The sequence below is a fragment of the Salvelinus sp. IW2-2015 genome, linkage group LG4p (genome assembly GCF_002910315.2).
Source record: "Salvelinus sp. IW2-2015 linkage group LG4p, ASM291031v2, whole genome shotgun sequence".
NCBI lineage: Eukaryota > Metazoa > Chordata > Actinopteri > Salmoniformes > Salmonidae > Salvelinus > Salvelinus sp. IW2-2015.
Window position 1 is genome coordinate 12,018,939 of NC_036841.1, and position 21,417 is coordinate 12,040,355.

Sequence of the window (21,417 nt, forward strand, 5' to 3'; positions counted from 1 at the left end):
GTCAGTATATGTGCGTGTGAGTTGCTAAGCTGATGTGTGTCTGAGTAGCCTGTGGTGAATCTCTGTGAATATGAATACATCTGGATGTCCAAGTACCAAATATGTGTATATGCACTGCATGTAACTTTCTGACAGCACCTGCTACGAAAGAAGAAGCAATAAGCCATGCTGAACTTACCCAGTGCTTTCTTCTCACAAGTTCAAAAAGTAAAAGAACTATCATCTTGCTTGCATGCTTACCAGTAGAAGGCAACGGTAGTGGGGTGATTGGGGATGATGTTTAGGAAACAGCACTGGTCTAAAAAAAATGATGAACAGTACTGTTCTTTTTTTATGTATCACGTAGTAGAACTGCATAATTGTTGCTCCACTTTCTGTAGTACTGAGTTTTGAAATCAGTGGAATTAGAGTATGATAGCTAAGGAGATGGAGAAAACACCTGTCTCAAACTAAGGGCAACCATGGCATCCGTGACAGGGATATGCGTCCATCCATTATGTATATGGGTAAGACAGTCTAGGTAGCTACATTTTCAGATATTACCCATTTCTAATTTTGACAGAAAGTAATTTTCATTTCAAGTTAAAGTGTACTATTATCTAGCTAGCTAACATTAGCTGGCTGTCTGGCTCGCTAGCTAACGTTACGTGTATGATCTTATTATTTGTATCTCAGAGCCATTTGCTTTGCTAGATATAGCCCAATGTTAGCTAGCTAACATTGAACCTGGTTGGTTAGCTACCTGCAGATTCATGCAGGGTAGTAACGTCATGAGTTGGGATTATGATTCATTGTTTCCCTAGCTAGCTAGCTAGCTACACTTCTTAACAAAAGACTATGCAAGTAACCATTTCAATAGAATGTCACTGCGACAACTGTTGATAGACGTAGCTGATAAATTCTCTCTAATAACTGATGAATTTATGAACGCCTGACATCCGTTGAATATGGCCGGTGTCTTGTCAGTAAACATTGGCAAAAATGTTTTAATTGTTGCCAGCAGCACAGTTGCAGTCACCAGCGCTCTGGATAACATAAAAACAGCCTAACCAGCTGCTAGGGGGAGTAAAATGGTCAGTGAGACGTTTTTTCATTTGTGTCTGGAAGTAGCTAGCAAGCTAGCCAATGTTAGCCAGTTAGCTTGGGTGTTTTACTGTTGTTGATAGGACAGAATGCTCGGATCAACCCTTAAAGAGTTGGGTGAACTAATGCTTAAGAGGGTGTGAATGATGCTGAATGGGTGTAGACAAAGAAGAGCTCTCCAGTAGGCACCAAAAATTCAAAGGCCATTTTCTCAAAAGTGAGGTTAAAAGTTTATCAACTTTCAAAGCAGAATTATTGCTCCTCAAATGCAGTGTATGATATACCATTTTGTAGCTCTGTGTCTCTGCTTTTATCCAATGTAAAAAACAAAATTTAAAATGTTGCTACGTAAGACCGGATCAAGGCGGTCTGTCACAAACTATGGCATAAGGGGACAAGAGCAGATTAGAGGCAATTTCGATGAAGACATTAATGAGCGAGCTAGGACGGACGTAGTCAATATAACTATTTGTTCAGCACTTTTGAAATGTACAGCGACAAAATTTAGAACATGGGCCATTCTTACAGTATTCTCCCTGTACACCAAGTCAGAACCGTAGGATAAATAAAGAGGGCATACAATGAAAGCTCTTACAATATTCAATGATGACATTTCTCTATAACAGGCTATAGGCTACATGTGCACCACCAAGTCAGAACAATAGGCTAAAGTATGACGGGGAAATGGCTACTAACAGCTTACTACACAAGCTACACTTAGTATTACTTTCTTAGCTATGGTATACACACATCCCTGGCATATTACATAATTTATGCAGCAGCATACAAGACATTTTTGGACTCACCTTGTTATGCTGTGCTCACTTGAACAGGAAGGTGGCACTGCGTTCCTTTGTGGGCACATTTTGTCATCAAACTTTGTCAAAGTCTGGCATTCTCTGGATTTATGGTTCTTTCAAGACAGCTGGGAACTTGAAAAAAACAAGGTCAAATCATGACGTTAGTGACCTTCAGGTCGGAGCTCTTGAGTTCCCGACTTGGAATTCTGAGTTGGATGACCTTTCAAAACTTATTTTCCCAGTCTGAGCACTTTTTTTCCCACAGAGTTCCCAGTTGTCTTGAACTCACTGAGGTCTGAGATTTCCCAGTTCTGAGTTTTCAGTTGTTTTGAAAGCGACATAAATCATGCTGGATTGACAGCATGGCCATTGTTGAATGTTTATCCTTCCAAGCTTGTAAAAAAGACCCTTAAACCCAGACTTGGACCACACATCCACTCCACTGAATAGCAAGCTAGTGATTGCTTTGCAATGCTTGCAGTTAGCCACTGATTCCAGATTCCCTCCTTCCATTGTTGAATTTGCGATTTCCAACTCGTTGTGCAATGTTTATGTCCAAAGGCCGATGAGCACCGATACGTTTTATCAATAATTTCACTTCATATGACAAGGGTTGAAAATAATTTACCAGTAGATTGTCGACTTGATTCATGATGATGACTGCTAGCTTGCTAGCTAAGATTTTGAAAGTCAGTCCAATCAAAATTACTCTAGATATAACGTGATTTGACATTTTATCTGTGGCCAATGACCTTGAGCCTTCTTGGATGGGCACTTCTAATTTAACTCCATGGCAGCTCCCAAGGGGCTTGAATTTTTTTGCTCTCCGCGTAGATTTTGCGGTGATAGTGTCCCCATGAAGTGACAGAACGCTGAGCCAAACACGGCACAACTAGAGAACATTACCAACCCCTATGCTCCGTATTTTCAGATGGCTGCCCCACCACCACAGAAAGCACCGAGCTAGGCTGAAACACCTGCATTTTGGAGCTGCCTTATAACAACTAATCTAATCCAAATGATGCAAGTCTGTGTCCAGTTGTCTTTTGTCAGGAATTCACCATTGTCTCTTGAAGAATAATTCACCTGTAGATAGGACTACTTGAAGCTACTTGCTATGAGAACTTGACCAACCAATTTCGAACACATCACATAAATACATCTGTAATTAACTCTTATTTGTTTTTTTGATGAGGTCCTGTGTTCAATAACCCCAGAACTCACCTCAAACCTCAAAAGAGCAATATTGTTTTATATGCTTTCTCGTAAAAGGAGGTTTCCGTTCTTTATAGGATGAAAGACCTACATATTCAAATATTGTTTACCACGCCACACAAATAGTTGTACAGTCTATGACAGCAAATAGGTTAATCCTCAAACCAACAAGATTTCAGCTGTTTGCCCAACTGTCAATACATTAGATTAGCGCCTTCGATTGGCTAGGTATCCCCCTTTCCCTTTCCTTTCCATTTTCTTTTCAGGAAGCGCGCCCTCGTGCTGCACTACAGCTGTCAAGAGCAAAGTCATGGGTAGAGAGCGCTAGTTGTGCGCAAGGCACAGACGTGAAGCACACCCGCAGTCTGCACGCACAACCATGACTTGTTATTTCCAACGTAGTAACTTTCGAGCACTTATCATAATATTGATGTGACAACAGGCCTACTGGCGTTTGCAAACTTGTCCGTTTGAAAATTAAACAAACATGTAACCATACCATATCAGATAAATATAGGCCTAATGGAAAGCAAAACGAAAAGGCCTAATAGGAAAACCAATAACATGCAGCAGCATAAAATATAAAGTATAACATATAAATATAAAGTCTACTCTACATAATAGGATAATAACCATATAAATATCACTCGGCTTACTACTGCTACTACAGCTACTACTACAAATAATAATAATACTAATAATATAGCCTACTATTTCTAATCAATTGTTACTGTGATAATGATCAATTCATTGTTTTATTTAGGCCGAATATACATTTCTCCAGGCGCAAATCTGCTTTCTGATCATGTTAAATAGCATTGCATAATCCTGGACGCCTGAAGTCGCTAAACGACAATCACGTTACACATAATTGGGCAAATTATGTACAATTATTAGCAAGTGGCTCATGTGCCTCACACTGAGCTAAACCACTTTAAAAAATATATCTATTTTAGATAATTTATGCGCAAAAGTGCATCTATCAATGCAGACTACAAAGTTGCAGCCAATGTAATTTAGACCATTAATAAACACTATCACTGAAATTCATAATGAAAGCATTATCTTACCGTTCTGGGAATCATTTTTTTCAGTGAAGGTTACTTGTCTAGATCCCGTGCGCATGTGAAATGGCCTTTAAACGGCAAATACAGAGCGTATTTCAAAATTACAGGTATGTAAAGGAATCAATAAGGTTTGTGAGACAGAGGCGCCTCCACCCGTAGCGCTGAAATACTTGTGAAGCTTAAAACCACTCTGCAGGGAATTGAACCAAATTAGCACACGGCTCGCCCACTCCCTGTCGACTGCGCTGGGCGCTCAGAAATGCACGAAACACTATACAATTGGAACATTATGTCGCTCACGCAGTTGAAACCATAACAAAGCATTTTCACAATTCACTGTTTTGGTAAAAGGTTAAGATATTTGGCTGTAGAAATGTAACCACACTCAAATGCATAGCCCGAGCTATGGGTGCAAGGACTGACCATCCATGATATCAAAATGATAGTTTTAACCATTTTAACCATTTTAACCAAAAATTGATGTAGTAACTGCAGATCGCCCCTTTAAAAAGGTACAGCGATTGGTCTACAGTATTCATTTTCAAAGCAAAACAAATTGGAAAGACCAAACATTTATATGAAGTATTTTATATTCTAAATTGATCAGAGAATGACCCTGGATTAAGGATATTCAGAGGTCAAAAGACAAGAATACTTGAATCTTTACTGTCTTACTAAACAAACCATAATTCAGTGAATATTAACTGTGCCAGAATCACACTGTTTGTTTCGCAACCTATTGTTTCGATGTTTGTTCATGTTCTCATGCACACTTGACCACACAAAGGTAATGTGACTGTTTACACATCCAAACCTATCTCTCCAATCCCACATGACCGCCCACACTAGACCCAACATACCAGCAACAAACTCGTTCAGGGTTACAATGGACAGTTGGGTGACTTTCCACCCTCACATTCTTGGGCATACAGGGATACCTCCGTGTATTGCCAAGGAATTATATTTATTGTGAAGTTGGCCCTCCACCCCTCATGGTAAAGAAGTGACTAATTAGTCCATGAACCTTGCTTGTTTTGCCAGCACACAATTGTTGTCATAACACTCCCAACTAGCAAAAGCTACCAATAGGTATTCTGAGTAATATGAGTAACTCCCTCTCTTTATCAATGAGATCATTATCTATCCATTCAACCTATTGCCCTGTATTCTGTCTATAGCCCTCTACCAGGAAACATGCTTTGTGTGTGACCACCATTATCTCTGACAGCCATTATTTGTCTCAGCACACCTCTGGGTGATTCTCTGATAAGCTGTCTCTGCTGTTGTTTATACAGTGCGCTTCGTTAAGTGATGGATTGCAGCTGCAGGTTCCAGCACTGCTCTGGGGCTCCAACGCTGATTGGGATGTATGGGAGAGAAGGGACCCCGAGTCAATTACGGTTAACCACCCAGCTAGCTTAGCCTACTGTTGGTTCTTGGTTTGTTTTTCCTCGTGGGGATGAATGAAAGACTGAGCTTTGTTTCAATAGCCATCATTCACCCTTAGCACGAGTCCATTCATCGTAAATAAACAGATCTGATGGGGACTCCCACTCATTCCCAAACAGATTATCCCAAGGGTCAGAGGTGGGTGGGGGGGAGGACTGTGAAGTGGTAACTCCACTGTTTAATCTCCAGGCATATCGATCAAGGACTGTGTATGACAAGACTTTGGGAATTCATTACCCATGCATTTTCCCCCAATTCCCCCAATTCCTGTCCTATACATCAAAACCCACAAGCAGCCTCCACATAAAAGGTTAAACATGCTATATGTGTAAAACCATATATTTAAAATATGAGACATAAGAGCAGCATAGCTATGTCAGGAGAGGAAAGGAGAGAGGAAACATTCTCAAAATATCATTTTCATTGCTGGGGTGCGGGAATTAATGTTATGGATGGCACAAAAGCAGCATGGCTTACTTCCCAAATCCTCATTCAGCCACCATCTCTAATTTCGAACAATAGCAACCTTGGGGTGTATCAGGATAAACAGAAACAAACCATTGTAGCAATTCCCAGCACCATAACCATCACATGGCAAAAGGAACCTACAGTATCACATCCTGCAGCAGTACAAGGGAAAATGAGTCAGACCTGATTTACAGAGCCTCACATATGTCTGCACAACAATCCAAGGGAACCAGTGCATCACAATTTAGAGGGTTCACCCAGGTCAGAAGAGATCTGCCAAGTTCTTACTTTGCAGATTAGAGGAGAAAGGGAAGGGGGAGAGAAGGCGGGGTGCAAGGAAGGGAATAGCGGCAGGTAGCTAGAGAGAAATAGCAAGAGAGAAATAATGAGAYGATTATGATATTATGTACACATAGAGTTGGATACTGTGACATCGAGTGGAGTATGCATGTTTAAGAAACAAGACCTGCGACAGTAGTCGGAGAGACTTTGGTGGCTAAGTCTCTGCCTGAACACACTGTAACAACGGCAGCCCACAGAAGCCCTCTTGGCACAATGCTCAGGTTCAAGCATTTCACAAGATGTGTCTTGTTACTCCTGCTGCTGAGGCTGGTGCTGCTGACAGCTGACATGACACCAGTCATAGTGTTTGTCAAGAAAGCACGTTATAAATTAGCACAGGAGACAGCTGAATAACTCACTAAGCTTCGATAAATGTTGCCTTGAGAGTGATCCAGTATTACAAACTGGGAGACATAGTAATAGAAGGATATCATATCCTCTGGCTGGAAAGATGACAAGATCAGGAAATGCAGAGAAACACATGAGAAACATAGAACCATGTCAGACATCAGAAGTGGAAACGTCCCATTGCTGGGCGGGATCATTTGTCAGGGATCATTAGGGATGCAGGCTAAATGTTGCTGTGTGGCTGCAGGCCAAAGTCCTCCAACTGGCAAGTGGCAGTCTGGCAGCTGCTGCATGCATGAGCTTCATAGCAGCAGAATTTTTTGGAGCTCTGATCTGGCCCACTCCAACCATCATGAGACAAATGATTCAATGAGTGATTGGAATGAAAGAATTGAGGCTTGCGGCATGTGTTTTTCTCTTGTCTCCAGGAACTCACATCCTCCTGACTGAGACGAACTTGTTCCATTCCTGGATAACTAAAGCAGGGTTAACCAATGGCGGACCTCGGGCTGAGTTTTTTGGCCCCCCAAGTTTTCTGAGTAAGTTTTCATTGTTGGACATGAAAGACTGTAAAAACACATCAGCTCGTGATTTTAATTTCAAGAAATCCGTTCCCAAGTATTCCCAACCATAATAGAGAGACACGTGATTGTATAAAAATTTAGGAATGTTTTGAAATGATTATGTTTTAGTCAAACATTATATCTGTTTGGGCTTCAATTTGCAGTCTACTAATTATTTGTAATTATGTTCTGGCTCCCTGACCATGCCCTCAAGAATAAAATTGGCCCGCGGCTGAATCTAGTGGATGATCCCTGTCCTAAAGGGTGACTTTTTACCACATTCAGTAAATTATCAACTTAATCAATAAGGCACTGAAGCGCAGTAAAATCCAGCAGACCAGGAACCATTGGAAGGCTGTCCTTGAGCTGGCTACAGGGGGATTGTTGGGTGGATTATGAATGTGTTGGCTGATAGCCATCCTTTTTGTCAAGCGCTTTCTGGCATTAAACCAGCTTGAATCATAACCTTACGTCAATACATTGACTCTACTAATGTACTGACGTCAGTGTTGGGGAAATTATATCGACTTTTATCAGGAAAAGCAGTCAGGTATTATCAGAAATGGTAATCAACCCAACCATATTGAACCGGGGATGGCTGGAATATTTAAATGTAAAGTGCTTGTATAATAACAGCTTTCCGGAAAGTTTTAAACCTGCAGGAGATGGGAATTTGTACCATTGATTGCTGTGTGAGAAAATGCAGTACTCACAGGTCAACGTGGTACATGTACACAGTACATACTTCAGATATTTCGTAAATAGGGCTCAGACGTTAAAGAGTGGTCCATCATGTGAAGACCAAAATGTTTATGTTTCGCGCAAATCCAGGACTGTACTGTCACAGGGAAATGTGGCATTTCTCATTGATTGCAATCTTAAATAAAATGCCTCAGACTTTTTCTGGAATTTGACCTCTGCCGCAGGAGATAAATGCTCTAGGACAGGGCTGTCCAACCCTGTTCCCGGAGAGCTAACGTCCTGTAGGTTTTCACTTCATCCCTCATCTAGCGCACCTGATTCTAATAATTAGCTGGTTGAAAAGCTGAATCAGCCTGGTTACAAGTGGGGTTAGAGTGAAAACCTGCAGGAGGGTAGCTCTCCAGGAACAGGGTTGGACAGCCCCGCTCTAGGAAAAGACAGTAGGATAGTTGTGTTTTGATCAGAGGTTTTAAAAGCAACCTTTAACACGGACATTTTTCACGCTTTCTTTTCAGTATTTTCTTAATAAGGCAACTGCGTTGCTTAAGATTATGCCGTCAACAGTGCCTCGTAGGAAAATAAATACAGCTGTTAATCAGGTGTATTTAAACGGAGTTATGATGAGATTAATTGAGGTCACCACTATTTAAAGTGCCAGGGTTAAGTCACTGTTATTTTTAGATGCACCACACAAAGAGGGATATTCAGCTCCATAATCATACATGTCATGGGGTTGACACAACTTTTATGGTGTGTGGTTATGGTTCTTCTGGTGTTTTCTTTGAGAAATGTTTCACTTGATTATTCCACTGGCCCATGAGAAATCCAGGGAATATCTATTTATCATACCTAATGAATAAATGACATCCTGTCTATGTGACATGGCTACATGACAAAGTGTATGTTATCCTCACTGACTCTATTCAAGGTTCTACAATGACATTGTCTCATAAATGTCCCAAAACGAAGTACAGGAGTGCTCATGCTTAATAGTCAAGGGAAAGATAGGGCAATTGACCCCTGTTCGCCCATAAAACAGCATGTCGGCTGCAGGTTATTAAACACACTGCTGGTTGCACAYCGTTTGGGCTCCGGGGCAAGTGTAAGAGCACACAGCAGCAGCCGCTCCCATTTCTGCCTCATTTGAAATGAGATTGAGTGCCATACATTCAAATGGACTCTAGATGTTCGAGATTCAGATCCATTCAAGGAAATTGGATAGGAAAAGCTCCTCTCGGGGTCTCTTGTACAAGTGCTGCCCATCCTACCTGACACACAACAGATGGTGACAATGACCTCATTAGCATACAGTCGGTCTCGTTGCCTCCCCTGCTGTAAGAACACAGCAGGGGAGGCATTTTTCCAATGAGTCTCGTTGCCACACTAATGACAATCCAGTGTAGTGCATTCCTTATTCATTGCGATGGCATACAAGACCCCTAATGTAAGACAAAGCACAATCTATGAATTACCCATGAGAACATACTGTCGCTCTCTGCTGTTTGTTCAAAGTCTTAACCATGTGTCGAACTCAGACAAATAAAAAGACAAACCAATTCTTCTCCAATTAGACATATGGTACTTCTCTAGTTTGGATCCTCAGAATCCAGACGATTGACTTCCTTTAACAACAGAGATAAAACTACTAAAGCATCTCCCTCTTGGGTTAAATGCGGCAGACACATTTCATTTGAATGCATTCAGTTGTACAACTGACTAGGTATCCCCTTTCCTTTCTCTTTTCTCTTTTCCTTCCCTTCCTGAGGTTTCCATTATAGGAACCAGCCAGTGAGCAGAGTAAAAGTGATAAATCTTAAGCAGGGGGGACAACGCATGAAACAAATAAAGTGGCAGTGCTGTGTGCCTCCCCAGCCATGTCTACCCTTCATGCCTCATATTCAAAGATATTGAACTGTAGCACCTTCCTAGACCCTGAATCTCAAGTGTTCATGGTGATTAAGCTGTGTTTGTACAGTAAAGAACGGTTTACATTTCTCATGTCGTCCCCTGGAAGAAACCATGGATAAAGCAAACAAACACCATTATATAATACCTGCGAATGGAAACAAAGATCCTAAATTGATTTATTGTCAGGTTTTACCAAGTCAAAATGCCATTGTACTGTTAAATAACCTCTGACTGAAAAACAATGCAAATATTGGTTGTTCTTTGTTGATGGAGTTTTAATTTTTACATTTTTAAATGTAACCTTTATTTAACTAGGCAAGTCAGTTAAGAACAAATTCTTATTTACAATGACGGCCTACACCGGCCAAACCCTGACGACGCTGGGCCAATTGTGCGCCACCCTATGGGACTCCCAATCACAGCCGGTTGTGATACAGCCTGGAACACGAATGACCATGAATTTATGTTAGAAGCTGTAGCCATGTAGATTAGGAATGCGCCACATTAGACTCTGCAGTTCTATGAACTATGTGACAAGTTGTGGTCCCAAGGTGTCATGACATTTGGATGTCAAATTTGTTGATATAATTTCAAGTGACAGGCCATATCGATTGGTCCTTCAACTTGTTGGATTTAGCCAACAACAGTGTTGAAGTCAACAATAAACATACTTTTCCCTGTGGGATTTCAATGTGACAGTGCAACACAGATGGAGAAAGAACAAACATAAGGACTAAATACAGGAAATTCATCCATTTAGTCTAAAGGGTACTGCACTGATGAAATTCCTCATGGAATTGGCCATGTCCAAATACCCAAATACCCCATAGAAACAAAGTGTTATAGTATATGAAATGTAGAAAATCGAGTATACTTTAGATTTGATTGATTTATTAGGATCCTCATTAGCCGACACCAATGGCGACTGCTAGTTTTGCTGAGGTCCGACAAATAACAAAAAATGCATTTAAAAACAGTAACATGTAGTGTGTGTGTGCGCATCTATCAGTTACACATACATGTCAGTACATACACACAACAAGTAGGTCACGCGGGGGAAAGGCGGTGTGCCGTGAGGTGTTGCTTTATTTGTTTTTTTAAATCAAGTTTGCTGTTCACTTGCGCAATATGAGATATAAGGTATTTCCATGCAATCATGGCTCTGTATAGTACTGTACATTTCCTTGAATTTGTTCTGGACCTGGGGACTGTGAAAAGACCTCTGGTGGCATGTCTGGTTGAGTAAGTGTGTGTGTCAGTGCTGTGTATAAGTTGATTATGCAAACAATTTGGAATTTCCAACACATTAATGTTGTTTTTTTAAACAAGAAGTGATGCCGTCAGTCTTTCCTCATCTCTTAGCCAAGAGAGACTGGCATGCATAGTATTAATATTAGCCCTCTGATTACAATGAAGAGCAAGACGTGCCGCTCTGTTCTGGGCCAGCTGCAGCTTAACTACTGTAGGTCTTTCTTTGCAGCATTTGACCATATGACTGGACAATAATCAAGATAAGATAAAACTTGAGCCTGCAGGACCTGCTTTGTGGAGTGTGGTTTCAATAAAGCAGAGCATCTCTTTATGACGGACAGACCTCTCCACATCTTTACAACCATTGAATCCTTATGTTTTGACCATGACAGTTTACAATCTAAGGTAACACCGAGTAATTTAGTCCCTTCAACTTGTTCAACAGCCACACCATTCATTGCCAGATTCAGCTGAGTTCTAGAACTTATGGAATGATTTGTACCAAATGCAATTATCTTAGTTTTAAAGATATTCAGGACCAGTTTATTACTGGCCACCCCATTCGAAAACTGACTGCAACTCTTTGTTAAGGGTTTCAGTGCCTTCATTAGCTGTGGTTGCTGATGGGTATATACAGTATGGTTGAATAATGTTTAATGCCAGTGGCAGGTCATTGGTAAAAATAGAAAAGAGTAGAGGGCCTAGAGAGCTGCCCTGCGGTACACCACACGTTACATGTTTGACATTAGAAAAGCTTTCATTAAAGAAAAGGGGTTATATTAGATATATAGCTCTGAATCCACAATATGGCAGAGGTTGAAAAGCCATAACACATACGTTTTCTCAACAACAGGTTATGGTCAATAATATCAAAGGCTGCACTGAAATGTAACTATACAGCTCCCACAATCTTCTTATTGTCATATGGGCTATTTTTAGCCCTTTCCTGGGTAGTTTATCAGAGATAGACATAATATGGAAAAGAGCAGACAAAGCAAGAGAAAATAAATATACATTCAGCAGTCCAATAATCAGTTGGTGTGTGTAAGTGTGTGGTTGTGTGTGTGTGCTGCGGGGTTGAAGCTATGAACCCATAGGCTTGGCTCTCTCATCCCTTCCAGGCTTCTGGGAGGGAGGGTGGACAATGAGCCTGTCATAGCTGATGTAAGCAATGTCCCCAAGCGCTCTGGTAGTTTTCATGGCTGGGATAAGTTCTTTCCTCTTCTGGCGCACAGCTTCAGGATAGTCCTCTTTGAGGATTATGTACGTTCCTCTCAAGTTCTTGGCTCTTTCCAGAACAGCTACCTTGTCCTTGGACCTCAGAAACTTGACCACTTTTGGCTTGGGCCTGTCACCTGGGCCGGTGGTGGGTTTTCCGTCCACAACAATGTTCTTCCGCCTTGATTGTCCCTCGAGATAATCCGATTTTTCCGTCATTGTTGTCATGGATTCACATACAGAAATGATGTCCTCTCACAATGACTGACAGATTTCTGTCATCTTGCCGTTCTCCTGTTGAAATATCATACGCATTTCGGCTTTTCATCTAGTAGAATTCGCTGCACACATTTTCTTTTCACTGACTCTCTTGCGCTGACTCTATTATGCACACTCACTGAACTCTACCCACACACTCACACATACTACACTGACACTCCAACACATGCACGCACACACACGCACGCACGCACGCACGCACGCACGCACGCACGCACGCACGCACACACACACACACACTACATATCACACACACATAGCCTTGCTGGTGTTATTTTATTGAGTTACCATTATTTAGCAAAACAAATAAAAAATACTTTTTAACTGTTTCAATGTTGGGAAAGGCCTCGTAAGTAAGCATTTCACAGTAAAGTCTACATCTGTGGTATCCAGCACATGAGACAAAAAACATTTTTTTCATTTGATTTGACTATTGAGGAAGAGAACCATCTTTCCACACCACCTCGCTGGGAATCAAACTGGTTGAATTAACGTTGTTTTCACGCCGTTGCAACAAAACAATGTCATGTGATGACGTTGAATCAATGTAGAAAACTGATTGGATTTGAAAAGGTCCTCCCCTAACTTTTTAACCTAAGTCCAACGACATGGTAAATGTATTTGTTGATTTCAAATTGAATTGACGTTAGTTGACAACTCAAGTAAATGTAAATCAAAAGTAGACGTTGAACTAACGTCTGTGCCCAGCGGGATGTGTGTTCAACAACAGCTGATCATCAGAATAGGGGATGCGCTCCACAAAAATGAACAAATGGTGGGGAACAAGCACAATTGCACGCTCGATGACGCCTTCTCAATATGGATGAGAAGTATGTTGATATTTGTTGCTTACTGCATACTTTTGTACTAAACAGGACGTTCTAAGTAGTATGTAGTAAAATTAGTAAACAGTATGCAGTTTAAGTAAACGCAAGCCAGATTTCGGACATGGCCATAGTCAATACAGCACACCTGTACCACGTTCTCAGATTGCAGAAAAACAGTGTCCATGGGCTATCAAAATAGCATAATGTAGGCATACAGACTCCAGAGTCCAGTTTCATAGCTTTAAATCTAGACTTAGGGCTGTGAGAGGAGTGGTAGATTTTTATCCTGCAGACTTATGGCAGCCTATAGTTTTCAAGGGTTCACTTGGTCTGAAACCTTCCACGAGGATAACCATTTCACAACATTGAGGGACACTGAGTTCAGAGACAGGTGCTTGGCACAGTTCACCATAGACTCTCACTCACACTATTGACATTTTTACACACTGTGCCAATATAAACCAAAGAGATGGCCACAAGAGGATTCTGACTGAAGAGAGTGCAAAGACAGAGCAATAGCGCTACACAGAGCTGTGACAAGATGCATACACACCTGTGATAGACGTGGCTGGATAAATATACTGCATGTGTTATGTTCGAATCAACATCTACCAGTTTTGACAAGCCAATTTCTCCCAGGCACAGTATGTAGCATAATCCAATTTCTATAGACTTCGTATGGATGGATGTGAAATCTTTATCAACTAGTGGTTTGTGAAGACTAAGAAATGTCCCGTTAAAAGTACTTGGTGAATGATATCTTAAATCATGTGTCTCTTGATAAGTGACAGGTTGGGCAAATACATTTACTATGGTTTGTTGGGCAACAATTCTAATATGACAACAATTCTAGCATGACAACAATTCTAGCATGACAACAATTCCATTACTAAGTAATACAATATAAAAACAATAAAAAATAACTTATTCCAAGAAGCAAACCATTCAACAAGCATGCTAAACAGCTTTGTCTCTGCAGTCTCGAGTGCATTGCTGTGCCATGATGAATCGTGATTGGCTACATGAGAAGAAGGAGTATGACCTCTCTAGGCTCACAACAAAGCAACATCTTTTTAATCATCTGTATGAATGTCTCATCTCAGCCAGGTGCTAATGCTATGTACTCTTCATTTGATAACCAAAACAAATGATTCCATTTCCAATCTGATCCATATCACTTAGAATGTCTCTCAGAAGAAAAAAGAGAAACGTTCGGAGATGATGAGGCAATTATGTGGCTCCATTTGTATTATATCTGTCAAATACATAATTTAATTACTGCTGTACAATCCAAGCAAGAGTGGAAAGACAAAAATATACAAAATATGGGATATATTTTGATGGGTGAACCCTTTATTATACAGTCGTGGCCAAAAGTTTTGAGAATGACACAAATATTAATTTCCACAAAGTTTGCTGCTTCGGTGTCTTTAGATATTTTTGTCAGATGTTACTATGGAATACTGAAGTATAATTACAAGCATTTCATAAGTGTCAAAGGCTTTTATTGACAATTACATGAAGTTGATGCAAAGAGTCAATATTTGCAGTGTTGACCCTTCTTTTTCAAGACTTCTGCAATCCGCCCTGGCATGCTGTCAATTAACTTCTGGGCCACATCCTGACTGATGGAAGCCCATTCTTGCATAATCAATGCTTGGAGTTTGTCAGAATTTGTGGGTTTTTGTTTGTCCACACGCCTCTTGAGGATTGACCACAAGTTCTCAATGGGATTAAGGTCTGGGGAGTTTCCTGGCCATGGACCCAAAATATTGATGTTTTGTTCCCRGAGCCACTTAGTTATCACTTTTGCCTTATGGCAAGGTGCTCCATCATGCTGGAAAAGGCATTGTTCYTCACCAAACTGTTCCTGGATGGTTGGGAYAAGTTGCTCTCYGAGGATGTGTTGMTACCATTCTTTATTCATGGCTGTGTTCTTAGGCAAAATMYTGAGTGAGCCCACTCCCTTGGCTGAGAAGCAACCCCAKACATGAATGGTCTCAGGATGCTTTACTGTTGGCATGACACAGGACTGATGGTAGCGCTCACCTTGTCTTCTCCAGACAAGCTTTTTTCCAGATGCCCCAAACAATCGGAAAGGGGATTCATCAGAGAAAATGACTTTACCCCAGTCCTCAGCAGTCCAATCCCTGTACCTTTTGCAGAATATCAGTCTGTCCCTGATGTTTTTCCTGGAGAGAAATGGCTTCTTTGCTGCCCTTCTTGACACCAAGCCATCCTTCAAAAGTCTTTGCCTCACTGTGCATGCAGATGCACTCACACCTGCCTGCTGCCATTCCTGAGCAAGCTCTGTACTGGTGGTGCCCCGATCCCGCAGCTGAATCAACTTTAGGAGACGGTCCTGGCGCTTGCTGGACTTTCTTGGGCACCCTGAAGCCTTCTTCACAACAATTGAACCGCTCTCCTTGAAGTTCTTGATGATCCYATAAATGGTTGATTTAGGTGCAATCTTACTGGCAGCAATATCCTTGCCTGTGAAGSCCTTTTTGTGCAAAGCAATGATGACGGCACGTGTTTCCTTGCAGGTAACCATGGTTGAACGAGGAAGAACAATGATTCCAAGCACCATCCTCCTTTTGAAGCTTCCAGTCTGTTATTCGAACTCAATCAGCATGACAGGGTGATCTCCAGCCTTGTCCTCGTCAACACTCACACCTGTGTCAACGAGAGAATCACTGACATGATGTCAGCTGGTCCTTTTGTGGCAGGGATGAAATGCAGTGGAAATTATTTTGGGGTTCAGTTCATTTGCATGGCAAAGAGGGACTTTGCAATTAATTGCAATTCATCTGATCACTCTTCATAACATTCTGGAGTATATGCAAATTGCCATCATACAAACTGAGGCAGCAGACTTTGTGAAAATTAATATTTGTGTCATGCTCAAAACTTTTGGCCACGACTGTACTATTGAACAATCAAACATGAACAATGTGACATTCAAATGCATTATAGCACTGTGTAGCTATTACTTAAAGGATMAATATGGCAAGCATACAAGGTGTAATAACAATATGATGCAGTATACATTAAGTACATGTATAGATTATACATTAATGTAACATGAAGAGTGCTTAAAGAAACAGGAGTCTTTTCCATAAGCAAAATATGCCACGTCAGACACTCTGTGGGAAATAAATAATTGTGACAATAACCTTTTACAGATGACATACATTGGCGTGCGAAAGTATTCACCCCCCTTGGCATTTTTCCTATTTTGTTGCCTTACAACCTGGAATTAAAATAGATTTTGGGGGGGTTTGTATAATTTGCTTAACACAACATGCCTACGACTTTGAAGATGCAAAATATTTTTCATTGTGAAACAAACAAGAAATAATACAAAAATAAATAGAAAACTTGAGCGTGCATAACTATTCACCCCCCCAAAGTCAATACTTTGTAGAGCCACCTTTTGCAGCAATTACAGCTGCAAGTCTCTTGGGGTATGTCTCTATAAGTTTGGCACATCTACCCACTGGGATTTTTGCCCATTCTTCAAGGCAAAACTGCTCCAGCTCCTTCAAGTTGGATGGGTTCCGCTGGTGTACAGCAATATTTAAGTCATACCACAGATTCTCAATTGGATTGAGGTCTGGGCTTTGACTAGGCCATTCCAAGACATTTAAATGTGTCCCCTTAAACCACTCTAGTGTTGCTTTAGCAGTATGCTTAGGGTCATTGTCCTGCTGGAAAGTGAACCTCTGTCCCAGTCTCAAATCTCTGGAAGACTGAAACAGGTTTCCCTCAAGAATTTCCTTGTATTTGGCGCCATCCATCATTCCTTCAATTCTGACCAGTTTCCCAGTCCCTGCAGGGATGGTGTTCTCGGGGTGATGAAAGGTGTTGGGTTTGCACCAAACATAGCTTTTTTCTTGATGGCCAAAAAGCTAAATTTTAGTCTCCATATGTTTGGATATTCTTCCATATGTTTGGGGAGTCTCCCACATGCCTTTTGGCGAACACCAAAAGTGTTTGCTATTTTTTTTCTTTAAGCAATGGCTTTTTTTCTGGCCACTCTTCCATAAAGCCCAGCTCTATGGAGTGTACGGCTTAAAGTGGTCTTATAGACAGATACTCCAATCTCCGCTTTGGAGCCTTGCAGGGTTATCTTTGGTCTCTTTGCTGCCTCTGATTAATGCCCTCCTTGCCTGGTCTGTGAGTTTTGGTGGGCGGCACTCTCTTGGCAGGTTTGTTGTGGTGCCATATTCTTTCCTTTTTTTAATAATGGATTTAATGGTGCATGGAATGTTAAAAAATTCTGATATTTTTTTATAACCCAACCCTGATCTGTACTTCTCCACAACTTTGTCCCTGACCTGTTTGGAGAGCTCCTTGGTCTTCCTGGTGCCCCTTGCAGACTCTGGGGGCCTTTCGAACAGGTGTATATATACTACGAGATCATGTGACAGATTCATGTGACACTTAGATTGCACACAGGTGACTTTATTTAACAAATTATGTGACTTCTGAAGGTAATTGTTGCACCAGATCTTATTTGGGGCTTCATAGCAAAGAGGGTGAATACATTCAGTGGGGAGAACAAGTATTTGATACACTGCCGATTTTGCAGTTTTCCTACTTACAAAGCATATAGAGGTCTGTAATTTTTATCATAGGTCACTTCAACTGTGAAGACGGAATCTAAAACAAAAATCCAGAAAATCACATTGTATGATTTTTAAGTAATTAATTAGCATTTATTGCATGACATAAGTATTTGATACATCAGAAAAGCAGAACTTAATATTTGGTACAGAACCTTTGTTTGCAATTACAGAGAATCATACGTTTCCTGTAGTTCTTGACCAGGTTTGTACACACTGCAGCAGGGATTTGGCCCACTCCTCCTCCATACAGACCTTCTCCAGATCCTTCAGGTTTCGGGGCTGTCGCTGGGCAATACGGACTTTCAGCTCCTCCAAAGATTTCTATTGGGTTCAGGTCTGGAGACTGGCTAGGCCACTCCGGGACCTTGAGATGCTTCTTACGGAGCCACTCCTTTAGTTTGCCCTGGCTGTGTGTTTCGGGTCGTTGTCATGCTGGAAGACCCAGCCATGACCCATCTCAATGCTCTTACTTAGGAAGGAGGTTGTTGGCCAAGATCTCGCGATACATGGCCCCATCATCTCCCCTCATAACGGTGCAGTCGTCCTGTCCCCTTTGCAGAAAGCATCCCCAAAGAATGATGTTTCCACCTCCATGTTCACGGTTGGGATGGTGTTCTTGGGGTTGTACTCATCTTCTTCTTCCTCAAACACGGCGAGTGGAGTTTAGACCAAAAAACTCAATTTTTTGTTCATCAGACCACATGACTTCTTCCCATTCCTCTCTGGATAATCCAGATGGTCATTGGCAAACTTCAGACGGTCCTGGACATGCGCTGGCTTGGCAGAGGGACCTTGCGTGCACTGCAGGATTTTAATCCATGACGGCGTAGTGTGTTACTATTGGTTTTCTTTGAGACTGTGGTCCCAGTCTTTCAGGTCATTGACCAGGTCCTGCCGTGTAGTTCTGGGCTGATCCCTCACCTTCCTCATGATCATTGATGCCCACGAGGTGAGATCTTGCATGGAGCCCAGACCGAGGGTGATTGACCGTCATCTTGAACTTCTTCCATTTTCTAATAATTGCGCCAACAGTTGTTGCCTTCTCACCAAGCTGCTTGCCTATTGTCCTGTAGCCCATCCCAGCCTTGTGCAGGTCTACAATTTGATCCCTGATGTCCTTACACAGCTTCTTCGTCTTGCCATTGTGGAGAGGTTGGAGTCTGTTTGATTGAGTGTGTGGACAGGTGTCTTTTATACAGGTAACGAGTTCAAACAGTGTGCAGTTAATACAGGTAATGAGTGGAGAAACAGGAGGGCTTCTTAAAGAAAAACGAACAGGTCTGTGAGAGCCGGAATTTACTGGTTTGTGTGTGTGATAGATACTTATGTATGCAAATAAATGCAAATTAATTACTAAAAATCATACAATGTGATTTTCTGGATTTTTGTTTTAGATTCCGTCTCTCACAGTTGAAGTGTACCTATGATAAAAATTACAGACCTCTACATGCTTTGTAAGTAGGAAAACCTGCAAAATCGGCAGTGTATCAAATACTTGTTCTCCCCACTGTATGCACGCACCACTTTTCCATTTTTTATTTTTTGAAACAAGTTCTTTTTTTAATTTCACTTCACCAATTTGGACTATTTTGTGTATGTCCATTACATGAAATCCAAATAAAAATCCTTTCAAATTACAGGTTATAATGCAACAAAGTAGGAAAAATGCCAAGGGGGATGAATACTTTTGCAAGGCACAATATTACCTTTGATAAATATAAAAAACAGTGTGAAGGTTATCCAAGCCGTTAAAGGGGTAGGTGAATAACAAATGGATAACCTGTGAAAAAAGTAATGAAAAGTGGCCATTGCAACAATCCATGACATTGCATAATAGCTGTGGCTGAGGTGGAAGTGATCCAAGCCTTGATTGCTGTAAGCCTAATGAGCTTCATGAACACAAACAGGCTGCCGAAATACCCCGTCATCCAGGGGCATGCTTACTGGGCTGGATATATATAACATTTCACATTGCATGGCTAATTCCCTTCACCTCTCTGTCACATATCCTGGATTATTATGTAAAGCAAGGCACAGCCATAATATGGCTTTAGAGCAAGGAGTGCTAGTTTTTGCAAATGTGAACACCACCAGTCCATAACCACTGTCTTATACCTGCAACAGTTTTATATTCCTAGTCAGTTTACAAACAAACATAGAGATTGGATAGATTTTTGGTTCTCATGGACCACATTTCAACCACCACTGAAACTAAGGTTAAACAAATATACACCAACCTTCTATTTTCTCCAACGTTCTCTAAGATGGTTTTAAAACTACTGGTGTTTCTTTCATCAGAATGAGGTCATAGGTCAACCCCGTCAAGTGTTTGTTTGCCACTCTAAGACTGGGATTATTGTGGCGGCTTATTCAGTGTTGATTGACAATGTTTTATATAATGAGGCATTTCAGGAGCTTGCACTGTACTATAAGCAGTTCTACAGACTCTGGTCAATTTATGACAACTTAGTTTAAACTGCTTAATCATTGTGAGAGAACTCAGAGCRGATCTTCCCCAGACTTTAGCCACAGACTGGCCATGGACTGGAGCCATAAAACGTACCATTGTCGTTAAATGTACCAGAGAAATGTCATTGCTTAGTAAGTGAGCTTATGCAAGTTTGGCTCTCAAACCAACCACGCCTTTTGTCAAACTCACCCACCCCCGGTTTAAGCCCCCATTTCATGTGATTGGAATTAGTGGGGTGATTAATAAGCAGAGGAATGACTCCTGAATGTGCCAGTTTGGTGCTTTTGCTACTTATGTAATAATGCTGCTGGATTGGTTTAACAAGGGCCAGAGTCCCTGAGGAATCTTTTCTCAGTGGAGATGGAGGGGGAAGGACAGGCTCCTTTCCCTTTCAGAAGTGAATATAAACACATAATTCAAAAGCAAGCGTGAGAAGGGAAAGGGGAGGAGGGGTGTAAAAAGTGTTCCTCAGCCAATCGCTTTTTGAAGGCACTGTCCTGGCCACAGCCACAGCCACACGCCAAACCCTCCAGATAAATGGATGGAGCACTGCTGAAAGTTGTCCATTAGGATGTGATGAAGCAGGTGCATTATATTCAGTATATGACTCTTAGCGATGATGTATTACATTTAGAAACCACTCACTAATAAGGTTCAATCCTTTGGAAATTAATGTCAGGCAGACAGTGGAGGCATGGCACCAGATGACGACGTAAGGCCAATCACTAGCCGTTCATTATAGGCCGTCCTATCCTTCAGCAAATACCTTTCTCCTGGGTGGCACGCATGCATTTTC

At 41.3% G+C, this 21,417-nt stretch overlaps 1 protein-coding gene across 2 annotated transcripts in view; it reads right to left on the reverse strand.

Moving 5' to 3' along the window:
* Nucleotides 1-4,344, reverse strand: part of LOC111960527 (glucagon receptor) — a 36,587-nt gene extending 32,243 nt beyond the window's left edge. Inside the window, exon 1 of one of the 2 annotated variants that reach the window (XM_023982554.2) lies at nucleotides 4,169-4,344. The gene's annotated coding sequence lies outside the window, so the exon portion shown is untranslated. Of the gene's footprint in view, nucleotides 1-1,889; nucleotides 2,231-4,168 lie in introns of those variants that run through there. The other variant, XM_070438101.1, reaches the window with a different exon arrangement.
* Between the last annotated feature and the right edge of the window lie 17,073 nt (nucleotides 4,345-21,417).